At 46.3% G+C, this 13043-nt stretch overlaps 1 protein-coding gene across 2 annotated transcripts in view; it reads right to left on the reverse strand.

The window, feature by feature from the left end:
• LOC144098645 (sodium- and chloride-dependent GABA transporter 1-like) overlaps positions 1-13043 on the reverse strand; it is a 44331-nt gene that overhangs the window by 13788 nt on the left and 17500 nt on the right. The gene's annotated exons all lie outside the window — the stretch shown is intronic.

The raw sequence follows: 13043 nt of genomic DNA on the forward strand, positions 1-13043 counted from the left end.
TTATTGGGAATCAATCTTATCGATACGAATAGCGAAAAACACTGCTGGCCACAGCCGAGCACTTTAGATTTTAAAGCTGTATATTCTTACACACGTTTCGTCAACGCGAAGGCATTTCAGCTAGTTTAACGAGCTCCATAGCAAGTCACGTATACGTGTACAGAACGCAAACCTGACACTGTATGCCCCACCTTGTGCGGCAGGGTGTTCTTATAGGTTAGGTCAAGTTGGGTTAGGTTAGGTTAGGTTAGGTTAGGATAGGATAGCTTACTGTTTGTATACGCGAAGCACCAGGTTGTGGACAGTTGTATAGGTTTACAGCTATTGGCAATGCGCGACAAACACTGTTATGAAACAGGAGATGAGATAACAGTACAGGGGCCCAATCCGACAATACTCTACAGTGCACGTTTCTCAGAAAAAAATGAGCAGCTTTTGTACACACAAGAATTACCGTAGTATACTCAGAACAAATATTATTCAATTCAGCCGTGAGAGGTTCCTCTTCCTGAGCAGCCACTCACGACCAATCATTATTTTAACCTCCACCTGTTACGGTGTGCAGTTTGCTCACTACCCGGTGATAATAACATAATAATAATAATTGGTTTTTGGGAAAGGAAATGGCGCAGTATCTGTCTCATATATCGGCGGACACCTGAACTGCGCCGTAAGGGAAGGGATAAAGGAGGGAGTGAAAGAAGAAAGGAAGAAAGAGGTGCCGTAGTGGAGGGCTCCGGAATAATCTCGACCACCTGGAGATCTTTAACGTGCACTGACATCACACAGCACACGGGCGCCTTAGCGTTTCGCCTCCATCACCACCCGGTGGGCAGGTGCACTACCTGGGTTGCTTTTTGGGGATTTTTCGCTCACGGCCAACGACGCCGACGATAACGCCGGTTTATATGCAAAAATATTAACGCTATTAACGCTATCGCGTTAATAATCTCTGTGTGCCGCTTTTTATGTCGAAAATTCGCACCAAGCTCAGAAAGCGATGTCATGCATGTGAGTTCGGCCGCAAGGTCTTCCGAACGCTCCGGAGTACCTCCTTCTACGCTGCAAGTTGCTTGCTTCTATGGATGCGTTTGAGTTTGACAGTTATTGACTTTTGTTTTCGTTTAATATGCCTGTACGCCTTCAAGCGCCCCGGAATAAGGTGTTAGGTCAACGCACGTTATACTGTTTTGCCCACCAGCAGAAGTAGCCCCGAGAGCGCAGTTTGGAAAGAGCAAAAGGTCAGTTTTAAATTGCCTAAGGCCGGCTCATACAACTTGAAAGGGCAATCGACCGTACCATGCTTCAGATGCGCCGGAGCGTAATGCGTTTTAAAACTCGCTGCGCTGAACATGGTGGGGCGATAAACGGACTCGGTTGCCGGAGCTCAACCTTGAGGCAAATTGATATATATATATATATATATATATATATATATATATATATATATATATATATATATATATATATATATATTTATGAAGGGAGCCAACAGTCACCGAAACCAAGGTGCATAGGGGAACGTTAATTTTATTATTATTATTTTTTTTTTTAATGTGTTATGCTTATCAGGGGGAGAATAATACTTAGATTAATAAATTGCTTAAAGAAAATTACTTATAAAGCAGCAGAAAAAACAACCATGCCGCCGGTGGGATCCGAACCCACGACCTCCGAATATCGCGTCCGGTGCTCTTACCAACTGAGCTACGGCGACGGCTGTCCAATCTGCTGCTCTCGTGGGTATTTAAGTTTACTGCGTGTGAGCGAGCCTTGAGAGTGTTCACCAGCGCCACCCTCGACCATAGCGGCGGACGTAGCACGTCCTGTAATACCGCGAGCGTGACGTAGAACGTCATCTAACGGAGAGGGCGGAAACTGTGCGAGAGCCCTCTTATGCTACCTATGGCATCAAGACTGCCAGAACCGAGACCCTCGTTAAGCTATTAGCAGACAGGTTAAAGGAAATGAGGGGCCCGTTTGACAAATTTATGAAGGGAGCCAACAGTCACCGAAACCAAGGTGCATAGGGGAACGTTAATTTTATTATTATTATTTTTTTTAATGTGTTATGCTTATCAGGGGGAGAATAATACTTAGATTAATAAATTGCTTAAAGAAAATTACTTATAAAGCAGCAGAAAAAACAACCATGCCGCCGGTGGGATCCGAACCCACGACCTCCGAATATCGCGTCCGGTGCTCTATATATATATATATATATATATATATATATATATATATATATATATATATATATATATATATATATATATATATATATATATATATATATATATATATATATATATATATACGAAGCGTGAAACAACAGAAAACGAATGCCTTACAGCCTTTCACGTTTAATCAGCGGCGTTAAACGTAACAAGACTCGTCATATCTGGCCTTTATGAATTTGTGGGCAACGCCAACGTTGAGTGGGACCCATGATGACGCACTTCGGAAGCCGTCCTCTCCTAGGAATGCTCTCTTCGTTTTTTTTTTTTTTTGACGCTGGCGTCGGCGAAAGGAGAGAGCTTCGTACAGCGTCGGCAGCGGCGCTTTCTCCGAGCGTTGCCGGGGCAACAGTGACGCGCGTGTTTGCGCCGTTACGCGAGCGGCTGCTGCGGGGCCAAGGCCGCCGTCTGGCCTGTCTGCCTCTGCTTCCACCTTCGCTCTTCTTCCTCCTTTCCTTCTGTTTACTTTCGTCGTTCGCGCATTCGCCCTCCAGAAGGCGCCCTTTACCACTCCTTACCTTCTTCGTTGCGTCTCTCTATGAGCAGCGGCTATCGTTTATTCAGTGGCTGTTGTATTTCGTTCTCTTCTCTTCTGTGTTTCACACCATCTTCCAGCAACGCGAGCTTTTCAAGTAACTAGCAAAGGGAGGTCAGCCAAACGGGGTTATGGTGCCTAGCGTGCATGATGAATAGAATAAAAAAAAAGCAATGAAAGAAGAGCTCAAAGAGAGAGAGAGAGAGATCAACTACAAGGGAGCACTTAGTCCGGTTTTGTGAGGCCGGAATAACTTTGACGTACTACGCCAGAGCTTCCCCGTACGCGTGGGAAAGACGGGGCAGTGTTTCGAGCCAGTCTTCCTTCGGAAAAGGGCGCCTTTCAGCTGGCATTTGCGACAGGGACTGGCCAGAGTGTTTGGGTTGTGTGAAAGTTCCCAGAATGTGCGAATGTTATAAGAATATCGTCCGCAATATTTGTCGGGCGGCTAGCTGGTGTTATCACGGACATGCGCACGAGAGAGAAAATGCATTCGACATTTTCGCAAGATATCTCCAATCGTAAGAAACAGGGAAGTCTGCAGGGCCGATGGCCGCTAGTGCCGTCGTTTAAGCAGTCCGCGTTACGAGAGAGGGCACTCGTCAAGGATGTCGACTACAGTGCGCAGTGCTTGTCTTCCGGCAATTAAGCGAGATTCCTGTCAAAAGAAGCATGCTGTTTGTCGCGCGGATCTATACTTGGCTGATAACTGGAACCAACTTCAACGACGTTTACTAGAACATACGCAGGTGAATAGGCAGCACGACCAACGATGCCCCAATGCGAGACGGGAGAGGGGCCGCGATGCGAAAACACCGCGCTCATAGCGGATCGGCGCTCCGTTGGCGATCATCATTCGTCTTCTGTGCGGAAGTCTATCTTTAAGCGCTTTTCTTTACAACGCATCGGCTGGAAAATATCGCGCGCTTTGTGTGCTTCGGCTCTACTCTGCCATACACCTTGTCCACGAATTAGTTACTGCAGATGCGCGGCGTTTATTTTTTTTTTAACGTTAGCGGTATTTTCTCCGGATTGTGCTTGCGCTCTCCCCCCCCCCCTCCCGCCCCCGGAAATAGTCATATGTTTTGGCTATTGCCCTAGTTATACAATGAGAGTAAAAAAAGCAATAAAAATAAAACAAAGGGAAGCAATGGCTAAATACAAGAGACTAACATTCAACGAAAAAAAAAAAGACAGGCCATCTGTGTGGAGTGTACTAAAGGTGCTCTGAATGCTAGATGCACTACACAGCTTCTGCCTGTGATCGGTCGGAGGGACGTCCTTGACTTTTGCGCGGCATCAGCGTTCAGTGCTCAGGCAGCCTTGATTTTTTCACTTTTGTTCAGCTATAAATCTGCTTTGTTCTATCCGGTTCCTCATCATCTTTACTTCCTGTTTTATTTTTATGGCATTCCCATGCAGGCACTAGCGGACGTATTTTACACTTCGCTAACTATGTTCTCTGCGTATTTTGTTGTTTTTGTTAACGTCCGCCTTCTTTGCCAGGTTTAGCTTAACGGCATATCACTGCAGCTTTGCAGAGAAGCACGCTTTGCAAGGCGAATCAAGCATGAAAAAAAGTGAGCGAGTCTGCTCCGTTCTCAATTCTTTGTCAAGCAGTGAAAACGCTAAAGAAAAAGCAGCAATATTATTGATACCCGCAGTGCTAGTAAAAGGTTCACATATAAAAATGAAATGGTAATCGAAACTAAGGAACGTTACTTTTCTTTATGAATGTGTTGCGTAGAGAGCGAAATTAGTGGGGTAATTATTTGAGATAGGAGATAATAGTACAGAAAGGGGGAAAAAGACAAATGCACGCAGCCTGTAGGATCCCAACCCACGACCTCCGCATGGAGCGTGCGGAGTTTGTGGTTCCTATCAACTGGTCTTCTTGGTTTAAATGACTGCTGGCTTCTTTCATGTGTGTATGCTAATGAGCCTCTTAACCACTTACCATTGTCTGCTCAATGGCAGTGGGTTCGTTTCACTCGTTAAAAAACTAAAGGTTTTGACACGTAGCCGGGAAATGTAATCGTACGGTCCATAATTAAAATAGTCTCGTGAGAATATCTTAGAGGTTGAAAACTAGTTAAACACGGGGTTTAGACCTGCGGAGTAAATAATGACATAGTAGATTTCTTTGCAAGAAACATAACGAAATATTCGTACTAAGCTCGCTTTTGCTCGTAACAGATCGTGGCTAACGACAAAACGATTTGTTCTTAGAATCGCTTTATGAAGATATCACAAAGGTAAAGCATCCTGTAATGAGAGAAGACAAAAAATACTAACTGCGGGCTCAACAGTTAAGAAAGCCAAGAGACTACTGGATTCAAGTTGTGGACAGAAGTATCTTTTTTTTTTGTAGGAGTAAAAAGAATCTATAACTTTGTCGCGATAAGTAAATTATCGTTCCAGACTTTAGTACTGACGATTATTCGTTAAATGATTCGCTGAAACCAAAAGTGCGCATGGGTAAGGCAAGCTTATCTATGCTATTTAACAAGCAAGAACTACAACGATCTTATTTTTAAACTAGATTAAAGCAGCCTGCGTCATCAATAAGTCATGTCGTCTTAATGTACACGAATGCATCGTACAACTAGGCCGACCTTTCCGTCAATTGGAAGACCCTCTAACTGACCTTTCTCCCGCGAAAGTTAGGGCAAAGTTCACTACAACAACTTCCGACAATACCCAAGCTCACTGCGTTAGACACTAATTACGACACAGTGCGAGTCTCGCCAAACAACCTTAACTTCTGTCAGGTAGTCGGAACAAAACAACAACAACAAAAACGCACTATGGCCCCTGCGCTCCGCTTCGCCCTTGAGAAGGGCGCGGGATCCAGGGCAGACGGGTTATTGATTGACCCGACCAAACTTTCGCCGACCTACATTTACGTGACGGCGGCGCCAATGTGTAGTGAAGTCTCGCCAGCCATGGCCGCCAGGTCTCGCGTCGACACGCACCGCGCCCCAGCTGTGGAACGGCGATCCTTCAAACATGCAGCGTTGAGTCATCGTCCATTTGTCGGATGAAAACAGCTGCGCGCGTCAGCGAAGGCAGGCCGAGTCGTCGCGGTCCGTTTCCGCGTGCCACGATGAAAGAGATTGCTGTCGTCTTTACTCAGTCGCTATTTTCTTACGAGAAGCGCGCGACTTGCTGAGCCGACTTGTACGAGCGAACACTGAGATGACAGACTGTAATAGCGGTAATCGCAGCGATCATTTCAAATTTCCTTATTTCCAATCGAATTAAGGATGCACTGTCGCGCGCAAGCCGCCGCGGTGGCTGAGTGGTTACGGCGCTCGGCTGCTGGCCCGGAAGACGCGGGTTCGATCCCGGCTGCGGCGGTCGAATTTCGATGGAGGGAAAATTCTAGAGGCCCGTGTACTGTGCGATGTCAGTGCAGGTTAAAGAACTTCAGGTGGTCGAAATTTCCGGAGCCCCTCACTACGGCGTCTCTCATAGCCTGAGTCGCTTTGGGACGTTAAACCCCCATAAACCATAAACCGCACTGTCGTGCGCAGGAATCTCTCATTTTACCCAAACATTCTGTTTCTAAGAGATACTCGAGTAGTCCATTCTTGCGACCATCGCTGCCACTGACGTCAAGGACAGAAGGAGGGAGAGAGAAGCTAATATAATGGCGACGGGAAAAAGAATGTTAGCAGAACGCGCGTGTCCGCCCCTGTTCGTCTCACTCCGTGTCCTCTCTTTGAGAACAAACTTCTTTCATACTTCTTTCATCGCTTTCGCTCGCACTTAGCTTGCCTTAGTCAGCTGCTAGAAGTAGAGAAAAGAAAGGTTGCGAAAGTGTTCGAGTCGCGTGAAACAGCGAGGGCGATGCGGCTACCGAAAGATAGACCAGAGAGCGAAGCCGAGGCGTTCTTCGACTCCCAACCTGCGGTGACAGTCGCTGGTTGGGGCACCAGATCGGCGCCTCTGCGGCGCCGCGCTCCACTTCTGAGCGTTCCCCTTCAGCGCCCGAGGCCGACGCCCGCGCTGCTGCCCCGTGCCCGCACCGATGGTGCTCCGCGTCGGGACAAGGCTCAAGACCTCGCTTATTCGCGGGAGGCACTCTTTCTCTCGCTTTCTCTCAATTATTTTTATTTTCTCTTCCCTACACGCGTCTGCCTCTTTCTATTCCTTCTCCCTGCACCTCCTCCACGTGTTTCTTCTTTTTCTTAACTGACGTAGCCGCCTATGTTTAGCGTAGCGTTGGCTCGCGCCACGTCGGCGTGCCAACGTTACCGCGACCCTCGCAAACGGCGCCCTGTCAGCGCTCGCCAAACAGACTACACGCGCTCGCACAAGCTCTCACTGGAGCCACTTTGCCACGGGTCCGCCCTCCCCGGGGCATTACACGGAACCAGAGTCGAGACGGAGGACTCGTCTTGCGCGCCTGTCTTGACGGATGCTCCCGGGGGAATGTTAACAAAACTCTCAGCGAAGCAGGTTTGTCTGTTTTGGACGCGCCATGTGAATCATGTCACTGCGGCGCTTACTAGGGGGTTGCACATGTAAGCCTTGGCGTGAGCGCGAAGTGCGAATTAAACCCTACACTCTTAGTGCACGCAGGGATAACACACGGGAGCGAGCGTTAAAGCAGAAGCCTCCAGAGCTGGATTGTGAACAGGAACGTTATCATAGCCTGGTACACCTGCGGCAGAGGCTCTCTCTCGTAGTCACACCGCCTCGTCTGTGATTTGTCCCAAATGGCTTCTTATAGGCTCTGTTGCCTGCCTATAGATATTTCTTTTTTGCCCATTCATAGACTGTAGGAAAAAGTCGACTAAAAGTGCATGGTCCTAAATCTATAGACCGTCTATAGGGTTTCTATTGCATATAGACTACTCTATAAAATTTGTCTGTAGAAAGTCTATGGCCAGTCTATAGACTGTATAAATAAATTTATATGAAAAAGTCTACTAAAAGTGCATGGTCCTAAATCTATAGACCGTCTATAGGGTTTTATTGCATATAGACTACTCTATAAAATTTGTCTGTAGAAAGTCTATGGCCAGTCTATAGACTGTATAAATAAATTTATATGAAAAAGTCTACTAAAAGTGCATGGTCCTAAATCTATAGACCGTCTATAGGGTTTATATCGCATATAGACTACTATATAAAACTTGTCTATACAAAGTTTATATACTTTATAGACAAAAGGCTATGGCCAGTCTATAGACTGTATAAATAAATTATTGTAAGGGTGGCGACCATTCGCTTCTGTCTGTCCTTCGCACCAACAACCGCCTATGCTTCAGTGCGCTGCAGGCAAAAGGTACGCAACTCAAGCGGGTTGACTTAGGAGATAAGAAAAGACGCCGTCCTGTCCACAACCTTTCTTTGTCTGCGACCGACAAGAAGCGATTTCCTTTTCTACGGCAAACAGTGGGGGCTCCTTCAGAGCGCTCGTTATCGTTCGCCACTCTCGTTCACATTAGCTCATTTTTGGTCGCGCCCATGGAGCACTGCGCGTTCGGGAGAGAACAATTAAGCCTGCTCCAGCGTCATAGGCGTGCAGCTAATCTGGCGCGATTATTTCGTAAACGTTTATAGATCGTTGTGCCAATTCTAGTCACCTAAATATCTCCACAGATAGAAAACATCCGCCGTCCTTCGCTAATAATTTGCTGCCACTGCGAATTTTTAAAACGTTCAGCGTCCCACGTTCTTGTATCATTTCGAAAAAAAAAAGATATTCCAGGTTGATTTCAATAAAGCTGCTGAATGAAATAAGGTCGTGCATTTTAACGAAACAATGCCAGTATAACGAATTTCAAGGCTGGTGGTCAAGTTGGTTGTCCTCTCCCCCAACGCTAGCAAGGAATTTTTGGCCTTTTTTTGCGAATGATATAAATGCACACTGAATATGGAACTGACCCCCCCTCCCCCACTCCCCCCCCCTCCCCTCACACACACACACACACACGCACGCACACGCATCCGTAAAGCACTATTTAAGAGTAGAGCATAAATCCACCTCCGGAAGGTTATACAATTATTCTGAGCCCGTCTCACCTCATAATTAGCAAACAAATATACTCAAACTTGTCGTGCTGCCTTTGTAATTACTGCCTAAAGGCTATTTTAATTGAGTATCACCCCACAGCATCGCTGTTTACATTTAGGGCACCTTTTATTGGAAAGTTGAGAACTGAATGCCCTAATAACAGTATAAAGATATCTGAAAAAAATTAGCAGGTTCATTACGGACTTCGACACATACAGTGGAAGTCCACGCGTTCCATTAAGCACATCGTAAGTTGTCCTACGTTCTTCACTGTTTTAATTCAAGAGCATTAAAAGCCTCATCGGAAAAAAAAATTGTGTCGTCGGTCATAAAATTCGCCCACTAGCAGGAGGAAAGTGACGTCACCGGTCTGGAAGTGGCGTCACCAGACCGGAAGTGAAAAAACTGGAGAACGCTTAAGCTTCGCCTTTAAGAGTGGAACGCGACAGCGTGTTGCAGCCCTGCCAGGGAGTCCACGGATCGCCATCGCCCGTTCGGCGCGACGCTTGGCCCGTTGTAAACACCTTTGAACGCATTTTTTTCAATTGTTTGAATTAATCAATTGATCAATTATACAATCTAAATTTTCTTAATTACCATCATCAAGCATTGGCCTTTTCGTTCTGAGAATTTTGACACCTTTGAACCCGCTTTTTCCTATTTAAAAAATTTTGGGTTCTTTTATTAATCAAATAATCAATTAATTACAATTATTTCATTAACTCGTGATTACCTATCACACAACAATCAATCATCAACCACTAGAAGCACAAATTACCATGATACGATTTTTTTTACTCAGCCCCCGATTATTTCCTACACGCGGTGCCGATTACGCCGACGGCTTTTCGATCGAACGAGCTGTCAAACAGCTTCAAAAAGCTGTCAAAAAGCGTCAACAGCTTCTAATGCGACAGCGTTGCCAACACATAAGTTAATTAGGTGTCCCTGTGAGTTTTTTGTTTCGCATATGCAATGACATAAAACAGACTACAGTAAGGTGGCTCTGGCGTGGAAGCGACCTGAGCTGTTGCCATGTGTTATATACGTTGACCTAGTGCCATCGAACAGTACTTCTGCAGTCGTGCACACTATGCGGAGCTGTCTTCTGACACCGCTAATGTCACTCCCGCTAATGTCACTCATGGCTAACATCTCGACAATGACACCGAATGTTGCGTTCTGTTTCAAAGATGTCGTTGATGTGTTCAGTTGTTTTATGTTAACGGACCTGCCTGTTGATGACTCCACAAGAGCCTTGGAGAGTTAGCCGTGCCGACGAGGAATGGACGAGGAAGCGATAGGAGTGAAGAAAGGATTGATGAATAGAAAAAGAAAGCCCTATTATACAAAGGCTTTCTTTTTTGAACATCAGGAGCCATTGACGATCCTATCGGCCTGCTTCCACAAACACGCTTCATGTTTCAATTCTCTTCCAAGTTACGCCTCGCATCAAAACAAACAGACGAGTCAAGGCAAACACCTTCATGCCTCATCCAGTTCTTGTTCTTGCGTGTCTTTTTTTTATTTTCTGCCTGCGCGCTGTGTCGGATAACGCCGGTGAGAGTTGATAAACATCCGTGTTCGGGCCGTTGCGCCCGGGCGTAGCAAAACGGCATGGCGAGGCAGTTTTGCGCTGGTATTTATCCGCTCTTTCTGCGCTTCTTTCTAGGTCCGCGATCTCGACGAAAAGAAAATGAAACGCAGCGAGTATACTGACCACCATTTTCCCGGGTTGACTAAATGCGCGTTCGAAGGCGCCGCTTTCAAGGCGAGGGCATTGTCGAGTGCGAAAGCACGTAGAAAAAAAAAAGGACCACAGCCACGCACGAGTTCTTCCTTCGTATTACAAGGGAAGTCGGCTTCAACTGTTATGTCGCAGTTCATGCTACAGATCTGTAGTGTTTTTTTTTGTGTGTGTGCGTGTTAATGTGTGAAAGTCAGTCATTTAAAAAAACAAAAGAATTATAACGAAAAATAGTGAGGGTAACGAGTTTTCTTTTCTTGAATGACTGCGGACTTTGAACACACCACTAAAAAAGTGAGGTTTTTAAGTTAAGCCTTCGTATTACGGTATTATTTTATGTTCATACTTTCTCTGTGAGACGCGCCAGTAGAGGTTTAAATGACAATTTTTTCCCCACTGGACTCTTCAACGTCTACCAACATTCGGGCGCGCGGATGTTCTGCAGGAAATCTAGGATGCAGGAAATCGAATTTGTATCATCGTGCTCAGTGGTGGAATGTCAAAACCGTTTAGCCACCGCGACTGGTTGTTGGCTGGCTTAAGTTAAATGACACATTTACGACGTCAACAAAAACTCAGTTCGAAAAAGTGCTAAAACTTTACAGAACTCAAGAAGAAAATCTTTTCATAAAGTTCCAAGCGGCACTACTTGTGACGAGAGTAGCATCCACTGAATGTCTTAGATCCCTTTCGGGTGCTTAGTTGTCAGGTATGGAGCAGCACATGATGGAATGGCCGGCCCATGCCAGCAGGAAAATCGTTCTGGCGTCTGGAAAGTGCGTGAGCACGTGGATAGATAAGGCAGCAGTGTCCGTTTCGTAGTAATGATAAGGTACTACAGGCTCTATTTGCTAAAGCAGGCAACATCTAACCTTCGAGACCGCGATAAGGACAGTGCTTAAGTTTTGCGCGTACTATGTGCCGGAAGTTCATTGAGAGGGCAGACTCTTACTACTGGCCTTAGAACGGACCACAGACCGCGACAGGTTTGGTAACAGGATGAACGATACTCTTTATTACAACCCGCCTGTGCCTTGTCTTTATTTTTTTTTAGTGTGGACAAGCAGTAAGCAAAAGTACGCGTAAGGACTAGAAGAGCTAACCTGCCTCCAATGGGTGAAATTGTCGGCGTACCGGTAAAGTTCGCAGAGTTTGACCCAGCTGACGCTCAAGAACAAAAACAAATAAATTAACAAGGCCAACCAATGACTTCAGTCATGACGTCGCATGCAAGATTCGCGCATGTAAATTTAAACAGTCGCCATGGCATTTACTGTCCATCCCTCCTTATTTGTCTCAAAGCAAGAAGAAGTCTGGCGCACATTTCATCAACGGTGTGATAGCTGTGACGGACGCAGGCTTAATCACACCGAATTCGGAAGGCATACGAATAGTTGTGGCCTATCAATGGCAGCACAGCGCGTATACCAAATCAGGAAAGCCGTGCAGATTACACGGAACTTACGCGATCCTATCTGCAATAATAGAAACTGTTCTTGTATGCTCTCTGTGATTTCAGACTGTTGGCTTCAGTGGTACCTCCACTTAACGAAAACCCCTCGTGCTGCTCATGTAGTTCCTCTAGGTTTAAAGGCACCATTACTACAGACGCTAAACCTCACAGTTTACAGTAACATTGACCCTTTGAACAGCTCCAAACAGCCAAGCGTTCCCGCGGGTAACTTCAAAACTGGCGACCGATGCGAATATCACCGAGAAGCTCGAATCTCAACAGCTGCTCTATTCACTCAAAGGCAACACCAGGAACAAGAAAGCGAGCTACGGGTCGAGGTTGCCCTAACTCCAGCTGTGACACGCAAGTGGCTGCATTTAAAAGATTTATATCCCCGCCCCGGGTGTCCAGTCTGCAAGAACAGAGACTGTGAGGCGGATATCCACCACCTGTTGTGGGACTGCCCGGCGCTGAAGCCGACAAGAATTCGCCACCTGGCGGCAGTGGGACTCTCACCGGACAATCCGGATTGCTATATTGCCTGGACACAGGGTCCATATCATCGTTCACTTCTTGATTTCATCAAATCAACCCACCTTTTTTCATTCATTTAAGCATCTTACTCATCTCTCACTTTATAGTTTTTATGTCCTGAGGCAATAAACATAGCTTCAAAAAAAAAAAAAAGAAAGCGAGCTTAATGTATGCCACGGCGCGTGCCTACGGGCAAGTTATGCACGGCAAAAAAAAAAAAGAAAGACAGGAAGGAACCAGTGCAGCCGAAAGACGCGATAACCAACATCCGCGTCTCGGGAAGACCCCTCTCTCCCTCTCCCCTTCCCTCTCTTCCTCCACACCGGTTGGGCGGCGGCGGAGGTCCTCCTGAGAATGCGCGTTCGATAGACAAGCCGGGTCAGGCGGGAATTTTCCACCGTCCGTACCCGCAGAACGCCCCTATTGATCGCACCGTGGGTGCCAGCCAGAGTGGAGAAAGGGGGAAGGGGGGGAGGGGGGCGCCTGCACTCCGGTGTATTTGCCGTTTG

This window comes from Amblyomma americanum, chromosome 7 (assembly GCF_052857255.1).
Source record: "Amblyomma americanum isolate KBUSLIRL-KWMA chromosome 7, ASM5285725v1, whole genome shotgun sequence".
Classification (NCBI taxonomy): Eukaryota; Metazoa; Arthropoda; class Arachnida; order Ixodida; family Ixodidae; genus Amblyomma; species Amblyomma americanum.